Source organism: Colletes latitarsis, chromosome 12 (genome assembly GCF_051014445.1).
Source record: "Colletes latitarsis isolate SP2378_abdomen chromosome 12, iyColLati1, whole genome shotgun sequence".
Lineage (NCBI taxonomy): Eukaryota > Metazoa > Arthropoda > Insecta > Hymenoptera > Colletidae > Colletes > Colletes latitarsis.
The window spans coordinates 11,482,774-11,510,195 of record NC_135145.1 but is presented as its reverse complement, the minus strand read 5'-3'; positions in this window follow the sequence as shown (position 1 = coordinate 11,510,195).

Genomic DNA, 27,422 nt, shown 5'->3' with positions numbered 1-27,422 from the left:
CACCTAGGTGCCTTCCTTCGGTGCCTCCTAAGCCGATCGGCAATCCCAAAAAAGTTTGGACGTCATTCGCCCACTTCTTTGTGTTTCAAACGTCTATACGCTTGAAACGACCAGAAAATACTGTACAAGGGTGGTCGAACACCTTATTGGTGTATTCCCGAACCCTCCAAAATAATCAGTACGGAAGTACTCGAAGCTCGCTTGGGAATTTCCCGAATGAAACTTCTGGATGCTCTTGTACGAATCGGAATTCGATTTGTTTAACAAGCAAAGACTGAATTAATTATCACGCTTTTTCGAGCTTTAACGAATTCTCAGGTGTGCAAGGTCAATCAGTGGATCCGCACCAAACCGAACATCTGCTCGTTGCACCCTTTTGTGACCGTTCGCCCGTGGACGGTCCGGTTCGAGGGGGACGCGGAGGAAGGTGGCATGAGCCGACTCAGTCGAGGGTTCGTCGAGGGTTCGTTGCGGTGAGTGACGTAGGCTGTGTTGTCGGTTTAAAACGTATTTATTACTAACTTACAGACTAATGGTACAAAGCTTATGACTACAGAGGACGGCGCGGTGAGCGGTCGGTCGCTCGACGAAAACAGCGCGAGGAGCGGTCGATCGCTCAGTGAGAACGGCGTGATGAGCGGTCGGTCGCTCAGCGAGAACGGCGTGGCGAGAGCGGTGCGGCGAACGGGCGGTTGCACGTCGGTATGAGCGTTCGGGTGCTCAGCGGAGGGGAGAGGACGTACAATACCCTACCTACACTGCTACGAGGCCGCGATGTCGGTAGGGCCAGGGTAGGAGATCTAGGAGAGGTTCAGCGGATCGGTCGCGAGAGTGTCCCTCGCACTTTCGTGTTTCCAAAAAGCGGAGCTTGTGTATATCCGTAGTGGTTCGTACGCAATCTCTCGCCACTAAATCTGGCTTCGACGAGTAAGACACGAGTCCGCCGAATCCGGCCGGTGGCTCGGTATTAATACCCGCGCTGTGAACCACCGGCCGCGGGGACTCGGCCGCGACGGTGCTTGGTTCGCGGTTCCAGGTGGGGATATGCGTGTTACACTTTATTCAAGAACAGTCTAATCGCTTTTCTTAAGAGTTTCTATCTCAAGGTTCACTCGAGTTCTGTTCGGACATGATCAGGAGCCGATGTGTCTCTATCAGAAGTCGTTGTAAGACTGTACGGATTGACAGCCGAAGACGTCGTCGTGGTACTCTAATTAGTTGTTCCGCGGCGCTGTCCAAATTTCGGCAGTCTATCTTTGTCTAATTATCTGCGCGCTACTCTCTCACGATACTGACGTCATCATCACCGTTGACACACTCGAATCGAAGATAATGAGCCGTTAACGATGCCTGAAAAACTAGTTATACACGCGTTTTTCTATCACTGCTTGCTGTACAAATCCTATTAGAGATAATCTCCTTAGTATTGTACGCTAAAAGGATTAATGGTAATTGCGGCCGAGAATAATCGCTCGGCATTATGCAATCTTTAAACAAATATTGTTTAAATATCGCATTAATTCGACGTATTCTAAAGTAGAATAAAATTCGACACCCGGTATTGTTTTTCGGTGTATGTAAAAGGCCAGAGTTTCGTCGGTCATCGTGTTCGCTACGCGAGAACAGTACGGGATAGAAAAACAGTCGCTCTCTAGTTTTTCTTCGGAACATCACACAAATGACCACGTAACGCAGAATTTCGAACAAAAGTTTCGACGTACGTGTCTAGTGAAGGTACAATTTTGTATTAGGCAAAAACGGACTCAAAAAACGCCTACAGCGCCGCTCTTCAGAGGTTTCACCCTTCGAGCGAACATTTTAACTGTCCGTAGACGAGGTATTCCTTCGATCTACCGGGTTCGCTCTCGCAATGCCACGCACGGGAAACCAAGTGGAGGTTGTAGGGCTCCAAGAAGCTATATCCCGCGAGCACGCTCACCGTGCGTGAGGCGTCTGGACACCACCAACGCAAGAGGACTTCCTGTCCTGGTTCGACTTCCTCGACGGCGGCTCCTCAGGAGCGACCTGCGGCCTGCCTACGCAACATTCAATCACAATCCTGCGTCTACGATCGCTTCACACCCGGCGTGCCTTGCGATCGCTGCGTCAGGAAGATTGTACTTTTTTTCTGGGAAAATCTCAAGTTGTGATGACGAGATTTTCCAATAAATTATTATTGTTGTCCGCTTGCTTTGGATACTAAGAGCGAGCTTGGCTCAAACTCTTCTGAGCTTCGATCGAAAACGGAGCGAGATCGTGAACAGATCTACTCTGGATCACCGACGGCTCAGTACTGAACCGTGACGATCTACAAGCAGCCACGGTCCCGGCTGGCTCCATCGCACAGGGGCAGAACTGGGTAGCGACGTACCGCGCTGCTGGGCCCCGGGCAGCTACGCGCCGCGTTTCGTCTATCGATCTTTCTTCGATAGATCTCTTTCTCTCTCTCTCTCTCTCTCTCTCTCTCTCTCTCTCTCTCTCTCTCTCTTTCTCGGTGCTAACAACACAATTTTCTAGAATTTGCTCTAAACCCAGAGAATTCCAGTGAAACTAACTTGAAAAAACACGTAAATAGCCGCGGTATACTAATCCGAACGATGGAAAATTTCCACGTCAGCACAACCATATAGAATTACGCGAATTCAACATAGATACGAGCATCGCAGCCAAGTTTCTATGTGTCGGACTCACGCGATATTTAAACATACCGCCCCCCTTGCACGAATTGTGCAACACGAAGAGGACGCGGCTGTCCCGTGCGGCAATGATTCTACGCGAACCGAGAAAGAGAGACGCGTACCTTTAATTCAAAAAATTAAAAAATTGCAATAATTAAAAGTACTTACGATTGTTCCGAGGTGGCTCCACTCAAGAACCGCATTGTTGTCATTAGCATTTGATCAGCTAATGTTTGGGTCGTTGCCTCTACCGTCGCGAGCGTTCCTGGTGGCTGCCACTGACGCCTCCTTGCTCGGCGCGAGCCGGGTGACTGTGGCGGCCGCCATCTGGATGATCCGGGCATGTCCCCACGGCTCGTCCCTGGTTGGTAGGGATAAGGAGCCTCCGGTGCCGCTGCCTTTCTCCTTCTCTTTTTCGGACGCGGAGGATGTCCGACAGGGCCGACTGCCACGGCCATCTCCTTCGGCTGCATGGCGGCTGCAGATGCGGCCGGTGCAGCGGCTGAACCCGCAGCAGCTGGGGCCTGGGCCGGTCTCTCCCGCTTGTCCGGTCTCCATGAACTATGGAGGAGATGTCCTCCAGGCGCCCACCGGAGGACGTATTTTCCTCCGAGAAGCTGCACTTTTTTTTTTTTTTTTTTTTTTTGTCGTGGGGAAAATCTTCGAAAGACTCCCTCCCACCTCTTTGGGGAGAGGCGGGAGGGGTGTGTGGGATTCCCCGCGCCCGTAGAATGACGGGCGCGGGACCTACCCACTAAAAACCCCACGGTGACCCTTCCGCACGATTTGGGAGGATACCGGGAATCGCTCGAAGCATTCTTCCGGTATCCTCCCCGTGCTCTCGCTTTGCGCCCATCCCCGGGGGGGGACAAACGGTCCCCCCGGTAGACACTCTGTCTCATAGCGGCAGGACGGGGCCACTCCATCCCGCCGCCATCCGTCCCGGGGCCGCATTTAGTGGCGGGCTGCGAGCCCCATCTCGCAACCGCCTGCGACCCCGTTTCTACCCCTCGGCGGCCGGAAGCTCATGGCCGCTCCAGGCCACCGAGGGTGCCTCCCCGTGGGCCGGACCCACCCGGTCCGACCCATCGTCGCCTGGCGGGAGGAGGCTCCCCTCAGGGCCCCTCTCCCAGCCAGGGTCATCCGCCGCGCAAAGGCGGCCGCCAAGGAGACGGAGGTACCCGAGGCAGTGGCCTCGACTTCAACCGCCCCGGAAAGCAGGACCACCAAGGCCACGGTTCCCGAAAAAGAACCGCCAGCCGCCACCGTCGGCACTTTGCCGACATACGATGTTTACATGGGGCCGGAATTAATTCGCGTGCCAGCCCATATACCGTGGACCGCCAAACGTTACAAATGTCCGGCCGAAGGCGGCCACTTTCATTTGAAATGTGCACCATGCGGCCAGCTCGTCGCCTGTAACTTTCGGCCGCTTAAGGGTGCGAAAGAGCGCGACAACAACGGCCGTTCAGCCGCCACCAACGCCAACCGGACCGCTCCCGCCGACAAAGCCGACCTCGTCGAGGAAGCGGCCAGTCAGGGAGACTCCGACGCCCCAGGAAACAGGGAGGTCCTGGCGCCGCAGTGAGCAGCGGCGAAAGGCAAGGGCGAAGGCCCGGCAACCCCCCGGTAATGGCCAGCGGCGGGACAACTCCCTAACGGAGGTGGTCCTCGCCTCCCTGAAGCTGCTGCAGGAGCAGCAGGCAAGCAGCCAGACGTCATCGTCGAGGTAAGTAACTTAATTTTGTTAATTAAGTGAACAAAATCCTCTCTGTATCGAAAAAACCGCGAATTACCGCTCCTTTGTTTATTGCACGGACCGTGCAAGGGGGGGCGGTATGTTTAAATAACGCGTTAATTCGTTCATTGAAAACGTCGGTTAAACCATCGCATGATCGATAGAAAAAGCAGGACATTTCTTATACGATTATTCTCAGTTCACGCGACATTCGAGAGCCTTCTCTGCGGCGTAATATGTTTCCAGAGCAATGCCGTGTAGAAAAATTACAAACTTACTTTCGTTAGGAATCACGCGAACGGCCTAGTAACGGTTTTCAGAGAACAGGTGTTACTACGCCGCAATTACAGAGAGGATATAAAATTAATAAGAAACCGACAGCTTAGACCAGACAGCGCCACGAGATGAAAATTTCCCCTCCCTCGTGACCACGGTTAAGCAGGTATGTCTCTGGGGGACTTGCTACCTGGTTCTCGACGAGTGCGGATCTCCTAAGTCGACCTCGTCAATCTATCGGAATCGATAAATACGATTAATTAGATTCGTCTAATACGATCGAGGATCCACTTAACCGAAACGGTACAAGAAAGAGACTGCTGCGGATTCGAAAGAATCACGCCAAGTCGAATTTCGTACCCTACGGTTTCGTGAGAATATCTCGATTTCCGCGGTAAATGAACCATAGGAACGGGAAAATTTACTCGATAATTTGAGTAATTTTCACAACCCGCCATCGGTGGCTGAATATAATCAGATTACACTTAAACAGTGCTTGATTATCGCCACCGTTGTGACGGACAAACACGTATTGCTGAAATCAGTGGTCGTGTTTGAAAACCGAGAGAATTTCTTGATTCTCTGTTTGGCTATTGCACGGTTTAGAACCCCAACCTACAGGGAGCCTTCGTTGCAAAATCCCTGGGTTGGGTTCGTCGTTTTCCAGGGTCGAAACAAAAGTTTGAGATAACACCCGATAGGGGCCTTATTGGCATTCCCTGGGTAAATATCTCAGCTGGTTTCGACCTGCTCGAGCGTGGGTTCCAGATCGTCAGTGGGTACGGACACTCGACGTAGAACTACGTTCAAAGGGCACCGTGGTGTTAGAACCATAATAATCAGTCGCTTCTGCGCAGTTAAGGCTCTGCATCACACCGGTCCCGTACGGACCAGGGAACGGCGAGGGACCGCGGAGTTGACAACCTTTGGAGCTTTACAACCTCCACTTGTTGTCCTCTCCTGCAAAAACCAAGTTTGCAGCAGTGGGAAGATCGAGATTAGAATCTCGTCTTCCCCATCTGCAATTCAACGTTTCCAAAATCTGAAACGTTGAAATATTTTACAGTCCACGAACCCGGCTGCGTATCGCTGTGGTGAAAATTCCCGCTCCAGTTTACAATAAACGGAGTAAGGAGCGAGTGGATTAAAGCGAGTCCGACAACGCGACGAGCATTGTCCTTTATTAACAGCTGGATTTCGGTCTCTTTTTGTTACAGAAGACCGAGGCGAGAGCCGTAAGGGCAAGCCGGCTCAGCCCAACCGTAGTCTTTCAACTAGATAAAAGTTCAGTTGTTAGTTGTAGTTTTTCCTACTAATTTTTTCATTAATTTTCTTTTTTTTTACGTTTATTTAATTTTTGAATTTTTCATCTTAATAAACGGCCAGTCCATTGGAGTAGGCGAAAGAAAATTATAAACTGTACATTCACTTTCCCCCAAATTTCCAGTCCCCCGTGATCCGGACCATATTTCGTTACAGGGTACGAGGCAAGGTTTTATCATAACCTTTGCACGAACTAGTACCTATTTTAACAAAGATCCTTCGAGCCGGATTTAACACGAGGTTGAGAGAAATAGGGAAAGGTACAGTAAATCACACGTGTCGAATATCCACGTGAGAGGTTAGGTCGAGCTGATTAATCCTCGATAAAGCCCAACAATGGCCGTGGCTAAAGAAACCATGTGGACGGAAGCTGATGAGCACATAGAGACCATGTGCGAAATTACCTATCGCCTAAGCAAATTGGGTACTAACCTGAGGAAAACGGGCAAATCGAATTACTCGGTGAGGCTTCTCGAGGAAAAGCTCGATTTTGCCAAAACACAATGGAAGGAGTTAAACGATCGGTACACGGCCGTGCGCAAGCTCTTAAAGCCGGCGCAAAGGCAGACCTACGATTTCTTTAAACAGAATATAATCGCAGTCGCCGAAAACGATTTCCACGAATACATGGATCTCGTAAGCACGGAAATCGACCGACTCACCGCTGAGAAAAGACCAGCGGTGTCGGTCGAGCCATGCAATGTACCGATCGAGCTCCCCAAGCAGCGAATACCCAAATTCGGAGGTGATCCTCGAAAGTGGGAACACTTCGAGGATCTGTTTACCGCCGGGGTAATTAACAATGCTGCGTTGGGAGACATCCAACGATTGTATTTTCTAAATGCCTGCCTTGAGGGGCCGGCTGCAGCAATCGTTGCTTCCCTTCCAGTCGTGGGTCGCAACTTTTTTCTTTTTTTTTTTTTTTTTTTTTTTTTTTGTCGTGGGGAAAATCTTCGAAAGACTCCCTCCCACCTCCTTGGGGAGAGGTGGGAGGCGTGTGTGGGATTCCCCGCGCCCGTACAACGACAGGCGCGGGACCTACCCACTAAAAACCCCACGGTGACCCATCGGCACGCTTTGGGAGGATACCGGGAATCGCTCGAAGCATTCTTCCGGTATCCTCCCCGTGCCCGCGCTTTCGCGCCCATCCCCCGGGGGGACAATCGGTCCCCCCAGTAGACACACTGCCTCATAGCGGCGGGACGGGGCCACTCCATCCCGCCGCTATCCGTCCCGGGGCCGCGTTTAGTGGCGGCTGCGAGCCCCAACTCGCAACCGCCCGCGACCCCGTTTCCACCCCTCGGCGGCCGGGCGTTCATGGCCGCATCAGACCGCCGAGGGTGCCTCCCCTTGCGTCGGACCGGTAGGGGGAGGCACTCCTACCCCCAACCGGTCCGACCCGGCGCCGCCTGGCGGGAGGAGGGTCCCCTCAGGACCCCCCTCCCAGCCTAGGTCATCCGCCACGCCGAGGCGGCCGCCGGCGACGCCGACCAGGACACGGCGCTCCCCCTCCCACGCGGGGCATACCTCCAGGGTATGATCCGCCGTGTCCTGCTCAGCGTCGCAGTGGCAGCAACGCGCCGTCGGCTCCTTCCCTATCCGGCACAGGTATCTTCCGAAGCTGCCATGCCCGGAAAATACCTGTGCCATCCGGTAGGTGAGGCTGCCATGGCCTCTGTCCAGCCACTCCTTCAGGAGTGGCCGAACCGCCCCGACAGTCCGGTGCCCCGCGGTTGGCAGAGCCAGCCGCTCCTGCCACGCGAGCAACACGGACTGCCGGGCCTGGCGCTTCAAATCGCCCCAAGCAGGTTCCTGCCCGCCCGGGACCGCCCCCACCCCCGCGCGACGGTCGACGCGGTGCCGGTACATCACCGCGTGCGACCGCGCGAGCAGGTCCATGGGCGGCATCCCCGCTAGAACCGTCGCCGCCTCATGTGACATGGTCCGATACCCACGGACGACTCTGAGCGCCATGCGCCTCTGCACCCGACGCAGCATAGTCATGCTGCGCCGGGAGGCAGCCAAGTCGTCCGCCCAGACGGGTGCCCCGTATAGGGCCACCGACTGGACCATTGCCACATAGAGGCGACGAACTCGGCCCGCCGGGCCCCCCAAGTTGGGCAGGATCCGGCCCAGAGCCGCAACCATCCTTTCCAACCGGGGGACCAGGCAGCGGAAATGCCCCTCGAAACGCCAGTGGCTATCGAGGATCAGCCCTAGATACCTGATCTGGGGCTTCACCTCGATGTCAGCCCCACCCACCCGGATCAGAGGGGCTGGCGGATCCTGCCGAGGTGAATGAAACGCAATCACCTCGGTCTTATGGACCGCCACCGTCATCCCCATCCCCCTGATCCGGTCGACGACGCGTTGCGACCCCTCCTCCGCGCGACGCATGGCCCTCCCCCAGTGCGCCCCGACGGCCAGCACCAGTGTGTCATCCGCATAACACACCGTGCTGACGCCGGTGCAGGAGGTGCTAGCCGGGTAATCTCCGCACTGCCAGGTGCCCAAGGACATCATCCAAGGGCACTTCAGTTCAAATTATGCGGCTCGGGATCGTTCGGCACACTTCCCGGCGCTCCACCACGACCAGCCGGAGGAGGGTAACAATGAAGCCCTGGAGAGGCCCTTCGGGGCGTTCGAGGTGTCCAACCGGCTCAGGAGGATGAAGAAATCATCCCCTGGACCGGATGGTATCACCTACGCCGACCTGAGGGGGCCGATCCGGGTGCCGAGGTCCTGACGACGGCATACAATGCGTGTCGTCGGGTGGAGTCGATTCCCTCCCTGTGGAAGGAGTCCAACACCATCTTGTTATACAAGAAAGGTGAAAGGGATGACCTCAGCAACTGTCGCCCTATCGCTATGGGTGACGTCGTTCCCAAACTATTCGCCGCCGTGATGGCTGACCGTTTCACCCGCTGGGCCGTACAAAATCGACGGCTCTCCCCGGCACAGAAGGGCTTTCTGCCGTATGAGGTGTGCCTTGAGCACAACTTTGTTCTGCAGGAGGCCCTTGCCGACGCGAAGCGACGGCGAAGGGAGCTGGTGGTGGCGTGGCTGGACCTCTCCAATGCTTTTGGTTCGGTCCCCCACGCCACCATCCAGGGTGCGCTGGCCGGTGCCGGTGCCCCTCGTGCGACAGTTAACCTCGTCCGGTGCTTATACACCGATTGCACGACGAGGGTCCGTACTGCTGAAGGATACACCGATAGGATCCCTATGCGGTCGGGAGTGAGGCAGGGCTGCCCCCTGAGCCCAATACTCTTTAACCTGGCAATCGAACCTGTGGTCCGTCAGGCCACGGAGTCGGGGGCCGGGTACGAGATGGCGGGTCTTAGGATAACAACCCTGGCTTACGCGGACGATATCGCGCTGATTGCGACGTCCCCCGAAAGCATGGGTCGACTATTGGGTGCAGCGGAGGCCACGGCTCGAGATCTGGGCCTCACGTTTAACCCGGGGAAGTGTGCTACGCTACACGTCCTCGGGAGCGGCGTGGTGGCTCGAACCGAGTTTGGCCTCAACGAGGGACTGGTTCCAGCGCTCGGAGACGGGCTTGCCTATCAACACCTGGGCGTCCCCACTGGGGTTCGCATCGACCAGACGCCCTACTCTACGATCCGGGACGTGCTGAGGGACCTGGGAGCGGTGGACCGCTCCCTACTAGCCCCGTGGCAGAAGGTGGAAACCTTACAGTCGGTTATAATTCCACGGTTGGACTTCTTGCTGCGGGGTGCCAGCGTGAGGAAGACTGCACTGGCGGAGGTGGACAAGGCTGTAAGGCGCACGGTCAAGGGTTGGCTCAATTTGCCGCAGCGGGCTAGCGCGGAGGTGGTTTATATTCCCCCCTCGTGGGGTGGATGTGGGCTCCTCCCGCTGGCAGACCTGGCCGACGTGACGACCGCGGCCCATGCGTTCAGACTCCTGAGTGAGGGGGATCCGGTTGTCGCGTCGTTGGCAAGAGCATCCTTTGACGCGGCAGCGCTGGATAAGCTGCATCGACCTCCGACAGAGGGGGACCTCGCGGAGTATCTATAGGGTTGTCTGAGCGGGGACTTCGCGAGGCCAACCAGCGGATGTGCCTCGTTCTGGACGCGGGTGCGGTCCGCCGCGCTCAGGTCGGCAGCGCGTTTCGGTTTTCGGTGGAGGTGGGACGTTGGTCGGGCCGAGCTCTCGGTGGAAATCGCCTCGCGGGGCGAACCGGTTATGGTGTCACCAGGAGCGAAGGCGGAGATAATCCGCCAGATGAGGGCGACAGTGGCTGAGCACTACAGAACGACACTGGTCCGGAAACCAGACCAGGGGAAGGTTTTCGGCGTGACCTCCCGCCATGCGGTGAGCAATCACTTCATGCGTGGGGGGTCATTTACTCGCTTCGCCGACTGGCGCTTTATTCATCGCGCGCGCCTTGGTGTCCTCCCACTCAACGGAGCAATCCGTTGTGGGTAGGGCGACAAGCGATGTCGGCATTGCGGATACAAGCTCGAGAGCCTTCCTCATGTGCTCGACCACTGTGGCGTTCACTCGGCGGCTCGCCAGCTTCGACACCACGGCTTGGTTCGCAGGCTTGCGAGGGCGACCCGTCTTCCGGGCGACCTCCGGATTGACAGGCGTGTCCCGGGTATCCCTGACGAACTGACGGCCTTGCGTCCTGACATAGTCGTGACGCATGAGCCGTCACGGTCCGTTCACCTGGTCGATGTGACCGTGCCCTTTGAGAACACCTCGATGACCTTCGAAGAAGCCAAGGCGGAGAAGTTGCGCAAATACGCGCCCATAGCTTGTGCCCTCCGGCAGCGCGGCTACACCGTCCACGTGGACGCGTTCATCGTCGGGGCCCTGGGCGCCTGGCACCCGGAAAACGAGGCCCTCTTAAAAACGCTGCGCGTCTCGTGGTTCTACGCGAGGACCATGAGACGACTCATGGTATCGGAGACCATAGCCTGGTCCAGGGACATCTACGTGGAGCACGTTTCCGGGATTCGGCAGTACCCTGCCCCAGGTCTGGCCGACTGCCAGTTCGGTTTCCGGGGGGGCCGATCGACTATCGACGCGATAGGTCGTGTGAGGGCCCTCTCGGAGGCGGCCGTCTCCCGGGGAGGGGTGGCATTGGCAATATCCTTGGATATTGCCAATGCCTTTAACACCCTCCCCTGGGAAGAGATAAGGAGGGGACTCGAATATCATCGAGTCCCCCCTTGTCTCACGGCGGTCGTCGGGGATTATCTCCGCGGCAGGTGGATCGAGTATCCGGGCCGGGATGGTGATATGCGGAGGGAGGTGTACTGCGGTGTTCCGCAGGGGTCGGTCCTCGGGCCACTCCTGTGGAACATCGCGTACGACTCGGTGTTGCGGGCCGGCCTCCCCGACGGCGTCAGCACGGTGTGTTATGCGGATGACACACTGGCGCTAGCCGTCGGGGCGCACTGGGGGAGGGCCATGCGTCGCGCGGAGGAGGGGTCGCGACGCGTCGTCGACCGGATCAGGGGGATGGGGATGACGGTGGCGGTCCATAAGACCGAGGTGATTGCGTTTCATTCACCTCGGCAGGATCCGCCACCCCCTCTGATCCGGGTGGGTGGGGCTGACATCGAGGTGAAGCCCCAGATCAGGTATCTAGGGCTGATCCTCGATAGCCACTGGCGTTTCGAGGAGCATTTCCGCTGCCTGGTCCCCCGGTTGGAAAGGATGGTTGCGGCTCTGGGCCGGATCCTGCCCAACCTGGGGGGGCCCGGCGGGGCGAGTTCGTCGCCTCTATGTGGCAATGGTCCAGTCGGTGGCCCTATACGGGGCCCCCGTCTGGGCGGACGACCTGGCTGCCTCCCGGCGCAGCATGACTATGCTGCGTCGGGTGCAGAGGCGCATGGCGCTCAGGGTCGTCCGCGGGTATCGGACCATGCCACATGAGGCGGCGACGGTTCTAGCGGGGATGCCGCCCATGGACCTGCTCGCGCGGTCGCACGCGGTGATGTACCGGCACCGCGTCGACTGTCGCGCGGGGGTGGGGGCGGTCCCGGGCGGGCAGGAACCTGCTTGGGGCGATTTGAAGCGCCAGGCCCGGCAGTCCATGTTGCTCGCGTGGCAGGAGCGGCTGGCTCTGCCAACCGCGTGGCACCGGACTGTCGGGGCTGTTCGGCCACTCCTGAAGGAGTGGCTGGACAGGGGCCATGGCAGCCTCACCTACCGGCTGGCACAGGTATTTTCCGGGCATGGCAGCTTCGGAAGATACCTGTGCCGGATAGGGAAGGAGCCGACGGCGCGTTGCTGCCACTGCGACGCTGAGCAGGACACGCCGGATCATACCCTGGAGGTATGCCCCGCGTGGGAGGGGGAGCGCCGTGTCCTGGTCGGCGTCGTCGGGCGGGATGTCTCGCTGCCGGGCGTGGTGCGTGCCATGCTCGGCAGCGAGGAGAAGTGGAGGGCCGTGGCCTCCTTCTGCGAGAACGTAATGTTGCAGAAGGAGGCCGCGGGGAGGGAGCGCGAGCTTCAGCGGCGCGCTGAAGCTCGCGCTCGTGCGATGGCCCGAGGTCGTCGCCCGGTCGCGAGGCGTCGCGGGCGGCCGCCTCGGCGTGGCGGATGACCTAGGCTGCGAGAGGGGTCCTGAGGGGACCCTCCTCCCGCCAGGCGGCGCCGGGTCGGACCGGTTGCGGGTAGGAGTGCCTCCCCCTACCGGTCCGTCGCAAGGGGAGGCACCCTCGGCGGTCTGGTGCGGCCATGAACGCCCGGCCGCCGAGGGGTGGAAACGGGGTCGCGGGCGGTTGCGAGTTGGGGCTCGCAGCCGCCACTAAACGCGGCCCCGGGACGGATAGCGGCGGGATGGAGTGGCCCCGTCCCGCCGCTATGAGGCAGTGTGTCTACTGGGGGGACCGATTGTCCCCCCGGGGGATGGGCGCGAAAGCGCGGGCACGGGGAGGATACCGGAAGAATGCTTCGAGCGATTCCCGGTATCCTCCCAAAGCGTGCCGAAGGGTCACCGTGGGGTTTTTAGTGGGTAGGTCCCGCGCCTGTCGTTGTACGGGCGCGGGGAATCCCACACACCCCTCCCACCTCTCCCCAAGGAGGTGGGAGGGAGTCTTTCGAAGATTTTCCCCACGACAAAAAAAAAAAAAAAAAAAAAAAAAAAAAATGTCCCCCAGGACCAGCACCGGCCGGGCCGCGCAGCGCTGCACGCATGCCGCGACCTCGGCCAGGTACTGCTCGATCGCGACGTGACCGCTGCGAGGCGAGATGTAGCACCCCACCACAGCGATTCCCCCCCAGTCCATGGCGGCGAATCCCCGACCGCGCTCCAGCATGGAGAACGGCTGGGACCCGTCGTCACCTCCCCATACCGTCGCCACCAAGCCGTCCGCGTCGCTCACCCAATGAGGGTGATCAGGGACGCGGTACGGCTCGGCGGCGACAGCCAGGCCAACCGCCCACTCCGCGGGGACTTGGGACATCATATCCTGTGCCGCGCGGCAGTGGTTGAGGTTGGCCTGGAGGAGGCGGCGGGGCGCCATTAACTACCGACCGCCCCAGCCTCCTCCCGGCTGTCCGTCCCCGTGGCACCGTCCACCTCCATGGTGGACAATGCCACCGCCCGCGGCGCCGGAGCCGGAGCGGTCCGCTTCTTCCTCTTCTTCCGTTAGGGGGGAGAGCACTTCCTGCTCCCCACCCTGTGGTCGGCCGGCATCCCCCTGTCCGCACATAGCGGGCAGTGGTGGGCCGCCGAGCACTGGCTCGCGCGGTGGTCCTTCACCCCGCAACGGTAACATTGATCGCTGCGGTCCACCGGCGAGGTGTACCACTGCCCCACATACCCCAATTCGAGGCAGTGGTGACACTGAAGCGGGCGCGGCGCGAGTATCTCCACTCGCGCCGAAACCCACCCCACCAAAACCCTCCCGGATTCCGCCTATTTATGGGCGGCGGAGAGGGGGCAGCGGGCCCACACGGACCCCAGGCCGGAAGGAAATCTGCGGATTTCCCCGACCCTCAAGGCAATCCCCCGCCCTTGCTAGGGCACGCGCCACGTCCTCCGCGATGACCGGGTCGTCCAGCCCACACACGCGCATCTCCGTGCGCTTCGTGGGCAGGGCGACCCGGACACCCCGCTCGCCCAGCTGCTCCCGGAGCCTCTGGGCAAGTCGGGCCGCCCTCACGCCGCCGTCTGGACCGGGGATCTCCAGCAGGAGACCCCCAGTCTCGGGCCGCTTCGCCCTCACGGAAGCGATGCCAAACTCTTCCAGGGACACATTGTTCCTGGCGAGTCGCATCGCCTCCGTGAGGGTCAGTTCGCCCCCCTGCGCAACGGTCAGCGCTACCGCTGCCGTTTTAGGGGGGCGGCCAGGTCTTGCCTTCGCGGCCTTTCCTTTGGCCGCGGGCGGCGGGGGCGGAGGCTGCGCCTGCGAGGACTTCCTCGCCGCCCTCTTCGCCCTTCGCCCCACCACCTCGCTCCACGACAATCCCTCTTGGGGCGGTGCCGCGGAAGACGCGGGAACCGGGACCACGGGTACGATTCCCCCCTTGGGGGTCACGACCCGAGGCCCCGGAGACGCCACGGTGGGCGGAGGCTTCGCTCCCCCGCCTTCGCCTTCCCCGGCCGTGCCGGTACTGGTCGGGGTGGCACCACCCTACCACTGACCGCTCTTCCGGGGAGGAGCTCCTCCCGGAAGGCGGCCAGCCTCTTGTTAATCATGTCCCCTATCCTCCTCAGGAGATCGCCCTCTGAGGAGGACGGGGACCTCTGCACGGGCGGAGTGCGGGTGGAAGGCCCCGTGGGGGCCCGCACCACCTCCGCCGCACTCCGCTTCATAACGACCGCAGGAGGGCGCGGCGTAGGAGTAGGGAGGACAGGAGGGAGGGCCGCGCTGTTCCAGCGCGCCTCAGCCCTCATCCTCCCCCGTCGCTCCTCCTCCAACAGGAGCTGCAGACGGGCGTTCCGCCCGCTTGGCTCCCGCGCCGCGTCCCTCATCATTCGGGCAGCCTCCCTCAGAGCCTCTGCCCCGCCGCTCTTCTGCCCCTTGAAAGAGCAGGCAGCGGCCACTTTCTCCACTTGTCTCAGGGACGAGGAGATCCTCTCCGATATCTCCTCGGTCACCTCGTCCCTGAGGCAACTCATCCGGACAACCGGGCTCATCGCCCTGCCCACTCCATTGACGGCCTGCCCCGTCCGCTTCCTCTTGGAGCCTATGTGGCTCCTGATGGAGGAGAAGGACGACAGTGACGCAGTCTCGACGTCCTCCTCCACCCTCCACGAAGCCGGGCCAGGTGCTGAGTGAGGGGCTAGCGCCGTCACCCTAGCCCCAAATCCGTCTTCGTCCTCCCTCACCGAACTATCCCGTCCCATCCCCGTTTTAGTTAGAAAAGCCATATTGTTCCCACGTGTAGGTCGTAAATAAGAATCCACCCGGGCAGAGCCGCTTTATCCGGGTAAGCCTATATACTCCGGGGGTTCGGCAGGTGCCCCGGAGGTGGTCGCTTGGGATTGGGCCTCCTCCCCCAACCATGCACCCCATCGCCGCGCACCATAGCTTTGGATTCGAGGGCGATTTTATAGAGTCGCCATACTCGCGGCCCGGGCGGCTAAGCCAAGGCCCCCGTTCCTCCTGCCGTCACGTACCATTCACAAAACCAAAGAAGAAATTGTGGATGGGTCGTTGTGACGACCAACAGGAGGCTTATGGTGTGATAAGCATCAGGTACCTCGGGGTCGCTACGCCCCGTACGCCGGCCGACGATTGCCGGACCCAGCCCCTGACGGAATTCACCCCCATTTCGTCGTTCGCCCCGTCATCGACATTCCTCCCGTCCCCCTATTCGACCCGTTTACGCTAGTCGCGCCGTCATTCCTAATCACCCCATTTTCGGTGTTCGCCCCATTTTTGAAATTGGCCCCGTTTTCGCTGGTCGCTCCGCCGCCATATTCGACCCGTTTTCGCTGTTTGCCCCGTCATATCTACTCACCCCATTTTCGTTGTTCGCCCCGTTTTCGATGTTCGTCCCATTCCCCTATTCGGCCCGCTTTCGCTGGTCGCCCGTCCCCCCATTTCGGCCCGTTTTCGTTGTTCGCCTCGTCTCCCTATTCGGCCCGTTTTCGCTAGTCGCCCCGTCTCCCTATTCGGCCCATTTTCGCTAGTCGCCCCGTCCCCCTATACGACCCGTTATCGCTGGACGCCACGTCCGTCTATTCGGCCCGTTTTTGGCTGGTTTCCCCGTTCCTTGTTCGCTCCCGACCCATTATTTGCCCCGTTTTCGCTGGTCGCCCCGCCTTCCTCATTCGCCCCGTTATTACCATTCGTCCGGCCCGCTATTTGTCCCGTTATTGCCATTCGCCCCGTCTCCAGATTCGGCCCGTTTTCGCTGATCGCCCCTTCTTCCTCATTTGCCCCGTTATAGCGAGTTGCCCCGTCCCCCTATTCGGCCTGTTTTCGCTGGTCGTCCAGTCATTCCTATTCACCCCATTTTCGTTGTTCGCCTTCCTTCTTTGGTTTTGTGATTGGTACGTGACGGCAAGAGGTACGGGGGCCTTGGCTTAACCGCCCGGGCCGCGAGTATGACGACTCTATAAAATCGCCCTCCAATCCTAAGCTATGGTACTCGGCGATGGGATGCATGGTTGGGGGAGAAGGCCCAATCCCAAACGACCACCTCCGGGGGCACCTGCCGAACCCCCGCAGTATTAGGCTTACCCGGATAAAGCGGCTCTGCCCGGGTGGATCCTTATTTCCGACCTACACGTGGGAACAATATGGCTTTTCTAACTAAAACGGGGATGGGACGGGATAATTCGGTGAGGGAGGACGAAGACGGAGTTGGGGCTAGGGTGACGGCGCTAGCGCCTCACTCAGCACCTGGCCCGGCTTCGCGGAGGGTGGAGGAGGACGTCGAGACTGCGTCACTATCGTCCTTCTCCTCCACCAGGAGCCACATAGGCTCCAAGAGGAAGCGGACGGGGCAGGCCGCCGACGGAGTGGGCAGGGCAATGAGTCCTGTTGTTATGCTCAGTTGCCTCAGGGACAAGGTCACTGAGGAGATATCGGAGAGGATCTCCTCGTGTCTGAGGCGAGTGGAGAAGGTGGCCGCATCTTGCTCCTTTAAGACGCAGAAGAGCGGCGACGCAGAGGCCCTGAGGGAAGTTGCGCAGAAGATGAGGGAGGCGGTGCAGTAGTTGACCGGGCGGAACGCCCGTCTGCAGCTCCTGTTGGAGGAGGAGCGGCGGGGGAGGAGGAGGGCAGAGGCGCGGTGGAGTAGCGTGGCCCTCCCTCCCATCCTCCCCCCCCCCTCCGTCGCGACCCCCGGCGGTAGTAAACAAGCGGAGTGCGGCGGCGGTGGTGCGGGGCCCTACGGGCCCTTCCACCCGCACTCCGTCCGTGCAAAGTTCCCCGTCCTCCTCAGAGGATAAACTTCTGAGGAGGATTGGGCAAATGATTGAGCGAAAGTTGGCCGCATTCCGGGATGAACTCTTCCCCGGGAGTGCGGTCAGTAGGTAGGCCGTGCCTCCGCGATCTGTGCTGGTACAGTCGGGGAAGGCGAAAGTGGGGAGAGTCAAGGCTCCGTCCACCGTGGCCACTCCAGGGCAGCGGGTGGCAGCCTCCAAGTGGGGCAGAGTACCCGCGGTCCCGGATCGCACATCCTCCATGGCACCGTCCCATGGGGGGTGGGGGTGGTTTTGGAGCGAGGTGTTGGGGCGGAAGGCGAGGCGGGCGGCGAGGATGGCCTCGCAGCCGCAGCCTCAGCCCTCGCCGCCCGCGGCCAAGGTAAAGGCCGCGAAGGCACGACCTGGGCGCCCCCCCTCCCAAAACGGCAGCGTTGGCGCTGACCGTTGCTCGGCCGGGCGACCTGACCCTCGCGGCGGCGATGCAGCTCGCCAGGGACAATGTCTCCCTGGAGGAGCTTGGCATCGCTTCCGTGAGGGCGAAGAGGACCGTGATCAGGGGTCTCCTGCTGGAGATCCACGGTCCGGAGGGCGGGGAGAAGGCGGACCGACTCGCCCAGAAGCTTCGGGAGCAGCTGGGCGAGCGAGGTGTCCAGGTTGCCAGGCCCACGATGCGCACGAAAATGCGCGTTTGTGGGTTGGACGACTCGGTCACAGCGCAGGAGGTGTCCCGTGCCCTAGCGAGGGCGGGGGACTGCCCCGAAGGAGACGTGCGGATCGGAGAAATCCGCAGGTCTCCTTCCGGCCTGGGGTCGGTGTGGGCCCGGTGCCCCCTCTCCGCCGCCCGCAAGGTAGTGGAATCCGGGAGGGTGTTGGTGGAGTGGGTTTCGACGCGAGTGGAGATACTCGCGCCGCGCCCGCTCCAGTGCCACCGCTGCCTCGAGTTGGGGCACGTGAGTCAGTGGCTGCACTTCGTCGGTGGACCGCAGCGGTCAGTGCTACGGCTGCGGGGCGAAGGACCACCACGCGAGCCAGTGCTCGGCGGCCCCCCACTGCCCGCTATGTGCGGACATGGGGTGGCCAGCCGATCGCAGGGTAGGGAGCGGCCCTCCCCGGAGCAGTCACCGCGGTTGGTGGCATCGTCCACAATGGAGGTTGACGGTACCACGGAGACGGGCAGCCGGGAGGAGGCTGGGGCGGCCGCTAAGTAATGCCGCCCCGGCTCCTTCTCCTGGCCAATCTGAATCACTGCCGCGCGGCACAGGACATGATGTCCCAAGTCCTTGCGGAGTTGGGGGCTGGTCTGGCGGTCGCCGCCGAGCTGTACTGCGTCCCTGATCACCCTCATTGGATGGGCCACGCGGACGGCTTGGTGGCGACGGGTCCCCGCCGTTCTCCATTCTGGAGAGCGGTCGTGGTTTCGTCGCCGTTGACTGGGGCGGAGTCGCCGTGGTGGGGTGCTACATCTCGCCCCGCAGCGGTCACGCCGCGTTCGAGTAGTACCTGCCCGAGGTTGTGACATGCGTGCAGCTTTGAGCGGCCCGGCCGGTGCTGGTCCTGGGGGACTTCAATGCCCATGCAGCCGCATGGGGCAACCCCAGGACTACCCGCCGTTGCGAGGCCCTATTGGATTGGGCGGCCGAGTGCGACCTCCGGCTGGTCAATCGGGGCTCCGAGCCACGTTCGTACGACCGCAGGGAACGTCCATCATCGATTTGGCGTGGACAACCCCTGCGGCCCTGCGACTCGTGTCGGGGTGACGAATGGCCGTAGAGGTGGCCACACTTAGTGACCACCTCTACATCATCATGTCGGTGAGGGCCACCCTGGCACGAAGGGAGCCCCTGTGCCGGAGGCGTGCGGCAGATGCCGAGGCCTAACCGGGATGGTCCCTCAAAAGGGTAAGTTGGGAGACGGCAGAGGCAGCCGCAACAGTGGCAGCCTGGTCCCAGCCAAATGATGGGCCCGTCGACGACGTCGAACAGGAGGCCGAGTGGCTTCGGGGCACGTTCAAGAAGGTGTGCGAAGTCTCTATGCCCCGGGCCAGGCCTCCCACAAGACAGGGCGCGGCGTATTGGTTGTCGCCGCACATCGAGCAGTGCAACGCTCGGTGTGCGCGCGCCCGCCGGTCACGTCGTTGACGCCCGACCGTTGAGCAGATGGCGCGCATATTCTCCTCCAGGCCAACCTCAACCACTGCCGCGCGGCACAGGATATGATGTTCCAAGTCCCCGCGGAGTGGGGGGTTGGCCTGGCTGTCGCCGCCGAGCCGTACCGCGTCCCTGATCACCCTCATTGGGTGGGCGACGCGGACGGCTTGGTGGCGACGGTATGGGGAGGTGGCGAGGGGTCCCAGCCGTTCTCCATGCTGGAGCGCGGTCGGGGATTCGCCGCCATGGACTGGGGGGGAATCGCCGTGGTGGGGTGCTACATCTCGCCTCGCAGCGGTCACGTCGCGTTCGAGCAGTACCTGGCCGAGGTCGTGGCATGCGTGCAGCGCTGCGCGGCCCAGGACTTCCGTTCGCGGCAGGATCCTGGGTGACTGGGCGGCGGGGCTCGATCTTCGGTTACTGAACCGGGGGTCGGAGCACACGTGTGTGCGGCGATATGGGGGGTCTATCGTGGATGTTGGAATCGCGACCCCCAACGCCGGGCGCATGGTGTCGGGGTGGCACGTGGTCGCGGGGGCAGAGACACTCCCGGACCACCGGCATATCCGGATGGAGGTCTCTGCTGCCGCGGGGGATGCATCCCGACACCACTGTCCGGGTGGTACCCCACCGCGCCGCTGGGCGCTTCGGCGCCTGGACAAGGACGCCCTGATGGCAGCTGCCCTCGCTGCAAATTGGCCGCAGGGGGGCGGCCGAGTTGCCGAGTATAGAGGAGGAGGTCGCCCGGCTCGGGGGGATGGTCGCGAACATATGTGACGCGGCGATGCCCCGGGTCGGGCGGGCTTCTCCTCGCCGGGCGGTGTACTGGTGGTCGGCCGCGATCGCGGAAATGCGAGACGCGAGTGTCCGCGCCCGACGCCAGTACACCCGCGCGCGCCGTCGTCTGCGGAGAGACGATAGCGTGGCGCGAGCGAGGGCAGATGACCTGTATGTGGCATACCGCATGTCGCGGATGGCTCTGCAGGTCGCCATCAAACGGGCCAAGAGCCGGGCATGGAAGGAGCTCCTCGAGACCCTTGATGACGACCCTTGGGGGCGCCCTTATAAGGTGGTGCTGAACAAGCTCCGCCCGTGGGCGCCCCCCGTCACCGAGGGTCTTGACCCCCGGCTGCTGGAGGACGTGGTCAATACTCTCTTCGCGTAACACCGCCCCGGGGCCGGATGGTGTGCCAGGCCGGGTTTGGGTTTTGACCCAGGGCGTCCTTGGGGCCGACCTCAGGCGGTTGTTTGACCGATGCCTGAGGGATGGGCAATTCCCCCCCAGTTGGAAGATAGCGAGGATGGTCCTCCTCCGGAAGGAGGGTCGGCCCGCGGAGTTTCCATCCGCATACCGGCCCATTTGTCTCCTCGACGAGGTGGGCAAGCTCTTCGAGCGTGTGATTGCTGCCCGCCTCGTCGAGCACCTGTCGCGGGGTGCTCCGGGCCTGGCCGACTGCCAGTACGGTTTCCGGGGGGGGGGGGGGCCGGTCGACGGTCGACGCGATCAGTCGGGTCAGGGCCCTCTCGGAGTCGGCCGTCTCCCGGGGAGGGGTGGCGTTGGCTGTATCGCTAGATATTGCCAACGCGTTTAACACCCTTTCCTGGGTGGAGATACGGAGGGGGCTCGAATATCATCGGGTCCCCCCGTGTCTCAGGGCAGTCGTCGGGGATTATCTCCGCGGCAGGTGGATCGAGTATCCGGGCCGGGATGGTGATATGCGGAGGGAGGTGTACTGCGGGGTTCCGCAGGGGTCGGTCCTCGGGCCACTCCTGTGGAACATCGCGTACGACGCGGTGTTGCGGGCTGACCTCCCCGACGGCGTCAGTGCCGTGTGTTACGCAGATGACACACTGGTGCTGGCCGTCGAGGCTCAGTGGGGGAGGGTCAAGCGCCTCGCCGAGGAGGTGGCGCAACGCGTCGTCGAAAACGGGCCGAATAGGGGGACGGGGCGACCATTGAAAACGGATCGAATAGGGGAACGGAGCGACGAACGAAAACGGGCCGAATAGGGGAACGGGACGAGCTACGATAACAGGGCAAATAGAAATGAGAGAGCGACCATCGAAAGCGGGTCGAATAGGGGTACGTGGCGACCAGCGAAAACGGGCCGAATAAGAGGACGGGGAGAATAACGACAACGGGGCGAATGTCGAAGAAGGGGCGAACAATGAAAATAGGGCGAATAGGAGTGACGTGGGGAATAAGAAATGCGGGGCGCACAGAGAAAACGGGTCGAATAGGGGGACGGGGCGTCCAGCAAAAACGGGCCGAATAGGGGGACGAAACGAATGTCGAAGACGCGGCGAACGACGACAACGGGGCAAATAGGAATGACGGGGTAAACAGCGAAAACGGGCCGAATAGGAGGACAGGGCGACCATCGAAAACGGATCGAATAGGGGGGCGGGGTGACCAGCGAAAACGGGCCGAATAGGGGGACGGGGCGACCATCGAAAACGGATCGAATAGGGAGACGGGGCGATCATCGAAAACGGATCAAATAGGGAGACGGGGCGAATGGCAATAACGGTACAAATGGGGGGCCAGACGAATGGCACTAACGGGGCGAATAGGGAAGGCGGGGCGACAAGCGAAAACGGGTCGAATAGGGGGACGGGGCGACCAGCGAAAACGGGCCGAATAGGGAGACGGGCGACCAGCCTAAACGGGCCGAATAAGGGGTCGGGCCACCTGTGAAAACGGGCCGAATAAGGGGTCAGAGCGAACAAGGGACGGGGTGTCCAGCGTAATAGGGCCGAATAGGGGGACAGGGCAAACAGCGAAAACGGGCCGAATTAGGGGGACGGGGCGAATGTCGGAGACGGGGCGAACAACTGAAACGGAGAAAATAGGAATGGCGGAGCGACCAACGAACACGGTCCGAATACGGGGACGGCACGAATGTCGAAGACTGGGCGAATGACGAAAAGGAGGTGAATAGGTATGACGGGGCAAACAGCGAAAACGGGCTGAATAGGGGGGCGGGGCGACCAGCGAAAACGGGGCCAATGTCAAAGACGGGGCGAACAACGAAAATGGGGTGAATAGGTATGACGGGGCAAACAGCGAAAACGGGCCGAATAGGAGGACAGGGCGACCAGCGAAAACGGATCGAATAGGGGGACGGGGCGACCAACGAAAACGGGCCGAATAGGGGGACGGGGCGAATGGCAATAACGGGACAAATGGAGGGCCAGACGAATGGCAAAAACGGGGCGAATGAGGATGCCGGTGCGACCAGCGAAAACGGGGCAAATAAGGGGTCGGGGCGAACAAGGGACGGGTGACCCGCGTAATCGGGCCGACTAGCGGGACGGGGCGAATGCCGAAAACGGGACGAACATCGTCAACGGGGCAAATAGGAATGAGGGTCCCTCAGGGGCTGCCAGCCTTTCAGCTGCAGTACGGGCTTAACGAACCCGGGGTACCCGAGTCATACACACACCGTAAGCCTCCTGTTGGTCGTCACAACGACCCATTCACAATTCCCTATTGGTTTTGTGAATGGTACGTGACGGCAGGAGGAACGGGGGTCTTGGCTTAACCGCCTGGGCCACGAGTATGGCGACTCTATAAAATCGCCCTCCAATCCTAAGCTATGGTGCGCGGCGATGGGATGCATGGTTGGGGGAGAAGGCCCAATCCCAAGCGACCACCTCCGGGGAACCTGCCGAACCCCCGGAGTATTAGGCTTACCCGGGTAAGGCGGCTCTGCCCGGGTAAACCTATATTTCCGACCATCTCGTGGGATTATTATGGACACAGAAAATAAAATGGGGATGGGGCGGGTTTTGTCGGTTGGGGAGGACGGAGACGGGGTTGGGGTTAGGGTGGCGGCGCTCGCGCCCCACTCAGCGCCAGGTCCGGCTTCGTGGAGGGTGGAGGAGGACGACGAGACGGCGTCGGTCTCGTCCTTCTCCTCCAGCACGAGCCACATAGGCTCTAAGAGGAAGAGGACGGGGCAGGCCGTCGTCGAGGTGGGCGGGGCGATGAGCCCGTCGGTGAGGCTGAGTTGCCTCAGGGACGAGGTGACCGAGGAGATATCGGAGAGGATCTCCTCGTCCCTGAGGCGGGTGGAGAAAGTCGCCGCTGCCTGCGCCTTTAAGGGGCAGAAAAGCGGTGGCGCGGAGGCCCTGAAGGCCGCGGCGGAGGAACTGAGGGAGGCGGCGCGGGAGCTCAGAGGGCGGAACGCCCGTCTGCAGCTCCTGTTGGAGGAGGAGCGTCAGGGGTGGAGGAGGGCAGAGGCGCTGTGGAACAGCGCGGCCCTCCCTCCCATCCTCCCTCCTCCTCCACCGCCGTGTCCCTCGGCGGAGGTAAATAAGCGGAGTGCGGCGGCAGTGGTGCGGGGTACCGCGGGCCCCTCCACCCGCACTCCGCCCGTGAAGAAGTCCCCGTCCTCTTCAGAAGACGATCTTCTGAGGAGGATTGGGGACATGATTGATGGCAAGCTGGCCGCCTTCCGGGAGGAGCTCCTCGCCGGAAGAGCGGTCAGCAGGAAGGCGGTGCCTCCCCGACCTGTTCCGGTACAGTCGGGGAAGGCAAAGAAGGGCGGAGTGAAGGCTCCGCCCAGCGTTGCGGCACCAGGGCCCCGGGTCGCGACCCCTAAGGGGGGTGGTGTACCCGTGGTCGCGGTGGTCGCGTCCTCCACGGCACCCTCCCAAGGGGGGGTGGCGTGGAGTGAGGTAGTGGGGCGGAAGGCGAAGCGGGCGGCGAGGAAGGCCTCGCAACCGCAGCCTCCGCCTCCGCCGCCGGCGGCCAAGGTAAAGGCCGCGAAGGTCGGGAAGGCACGACCAGGTCGTCCCCCAAAAACGGCAGCGGTGACGCTGACCGTTGCACAGGGGAGCGACCTGACCCTCGCGGAGGCGATGCGGCTCGCCAGGGAGAATATCTCCCTGGAAGAGCTGGGCATCTCCTCCGTGAGGGCGAAGAGGGCCGTGACCGGGGGTCTCTTGCTGGAGATCCCCGGTGCAGAAGGCGGCGCGAAGGCGGATCGTCTCGCTCAGAGGCTCCGGGAGCAGCTGGGCGAGCGAGGTGTCCGGGTCGCCCGGCCCACGAAGCGCACGGAGATGCGCGTTTGTGGGCTGGACGACTCGGTCAGCGCACAGGATGTGTCCCGTGCCCTTGCGAGGGCGGGGGACTGTCCTGTGGAGGACCTGCGGATCGGAGAGATCCGCAGGTCGCCCTCCGGCCTCGGGTCGGTGTGGGCCCGGTGCCCCCTCTCCGCCGCCCGTAAGGTGGCGGAATCCGGGAGGGTGTTGGTGGGGTGGGTTTCGGCGCGAGTGGAAATCCTCGCGCCGCGCCCGCTCCAGTGTCACCGCTGCCTCGAATTGGGGCACGTGAGGCAGTGGTGCACCTCGCCGGTGGACCGCAGCGGTCAGTGTTACCGCTGCGGTGCCAAAGAGCACCGTGCGAGCCAGTGCTCGGCGGCCCCCCACTGCCCGCTGTGTGCGGACATGGGGAGGCCAGCCGATCACAGAGTGGGGAGCAAGAAGTGCTCCCCCCCCTCCCGGAAGGAGAGGAAGAGGCGGGCTGCACCGGCTCCGGTGCCGAGGGCGGTGGCATCGTCCTCCATGGAGGTGGACGGTGCTACGGGGACGGACGGCCGGGAGGAGGCTGGCGCGGCCATTAATTAATGCCGCCCCGCCTCCTCCTCCAGGCCAACCTCAACCACTGCCGCGCGGCACAGGACTTGATGTCCCAAGTCCTCGCGGAGTGGGGGGTTGGCCTGGCGGTCGCCGCCGAGCCGTACCGCGTCCCTGATCACCCTCATTGGGTGGGCGACGCGGACGGCTTGGTGGCGACGGTATGGGGAGGGGGCGACGGGTCCCCACCGTTCTCCTTGTTGGAGCGCGGTCGGGGATTCGTCGCCGTGGACTGGGGGGGAGTCGCTGTGGTGGGGTGCTACATTTCGCCCCGTAGCGGTCACGCTGCGTTCGAGCTGTACTTGGCCGAGGTCGCGGCATGCGTGCAGCGCTACGCGGCCCGGCCGGTGCTGGTCCTGGGGGATTTTAATGCCAAGTCGGTGGCTTGGGGATCCCCCAGGACCTCCGTTCGCGGCGGGATCCTGGGCGATTGGGCGGCGGGGCTCGACCTCCGGGTATTGAACCGGGGGTCGGAGCACACATGCGTGCGGCGATATGGGGGGTCCATCGTGGATGTTGGATTCGCGACCCCCAACGCCGTGCGCATGGTGTCGGGTTGGCACGTGGTCGCGGGGGCAGAGACACTCTCCGATCACCGGTACATCCGGATGGAGGTCTCTGCCGCCGCGAGTGCATCCCGACACGGCCGCCTGCGTGGCACCCCACCACGCCGCTGGGCGCTTCGGCGCCTGGACAAGGACGCCCTGATGGCAGCTGCCCTCGCTGCAACTTGGCCGCAGGGAGCGGCCGAGTTGCCGAGCATAGAGGAGGAGGTCGCCCGGCTCGGAGCATTGGTCGCGGGTATTTGCGACGCGGCGATGCCTGGGGTCGGGCGGGCTTCTCCTCGCCGGGCGGTGTACTGGTGGTCGGACGCGATCGCGGAGTTGCGAGTCGCGACTGTCCGCGCCCGACGCCAGTGCACCCGCGCGCGCCGTCGTCAACGTACAGGCGACGGCGTGGCGCGAGCGAGGGCAGCTGATGACCTGTATGGAGCATACCGCGTGGCGCGGGTTGCTCTGCAGGTCGCCATCAAACGGGCCAAGACCCAGGCATGGAAGGAGCTCCTCCAGACCCTTGATGACGATCCATGGGGGCGCCCATATAAGGTGGTGCTGAATAAGCTCCGCCCGTGGGCGTCCCCCGTCACCGAGGGTCTTGACCCCCGGCTGTTGGAGGACGTGGTCAATACACTCTTCCCAATTGGGGAGAGGGGACCGCGTCCTCCGGCGGCGGCGGCTGTCCCAGTGGAGTGGACGGCCGAGCTGGGGGTCACGCAGGAGGAGCTGGCAGCGGCCATCAGACGGCTCGGGGTTCGTAACACGGCCCCGGGTACGGATGGTGTGCCCGGCCGGGTTTGGGTCTTGACCCAGGGCGTCCTTGGGGCCGACCTCAGGCGGTTGTTCGACCGCTGCCTGAGGGACGGGCGATTCCCCCCCAGTTGGAAGGTGGCGAGGATGGTCCTCCTCCGAAAGGAGGGTCGGCCCGCGGAGTCTCCCTCCGCATACCGGCCCATTTGTCTCCTCGACGAGGTGGGCAAGCTCTTCGAGCGTGTGATTGCTGCCCGCCTCGTCGAGCACCTGTCGCGGGGTGATCCCGGTCTGGCCGACTGCCAGTTCGGTTTCCGGGGGGGCCGATCGACTATCGACGCGATAGGTCGTGTGAGGGCCCTCTCGGGGGCGGCCGTCTTCCGGGGAGGGGTGGCATTGGCAGTATCCTTGGATATTGCCAATGCCTTTAACACCCTCCCCTGGGAAGAGATAAGGAGGGGACTCGAATATCATCGAGTCCCCCCTTGTCTAATGGCGGTCGTCGGGGATTATCTCCGCGGCAGGTGGATCGAGTATCCGGGCCGGGATGGTGATATGCGGAGGGAGGTGTACTGCGGTGTTCCGCAGGGGTCGGTCCTCGGGCCACTCCTGTGGAACATCGCGTACGACTCGGTGTTGCGGGCCGGCCTCCCCGACGGCGTCAGCGCGGTGTGTTATGCGGATGACACACTGGTGCTGGCCGTCGGGGCGCACTGGGGGAGGGCCATGCGTCGCGCGGAGGAGGGGTCGCAACGCGTCGTCGACCGGATCAGGGGGATGGGGATGACGGTGGCGGTCCATAAGACCGAGGTGATTGCGTTTCATTCACCTTGGCAGGATCCGCCACCCCCTCTGATCCGGGTGGGTGGGGCTGACATCGAGGTGAAGCCCCAGATCAGGTATCTAGGGCTGATCCTCGATAGCCACTGGCGTTTCGAGGAG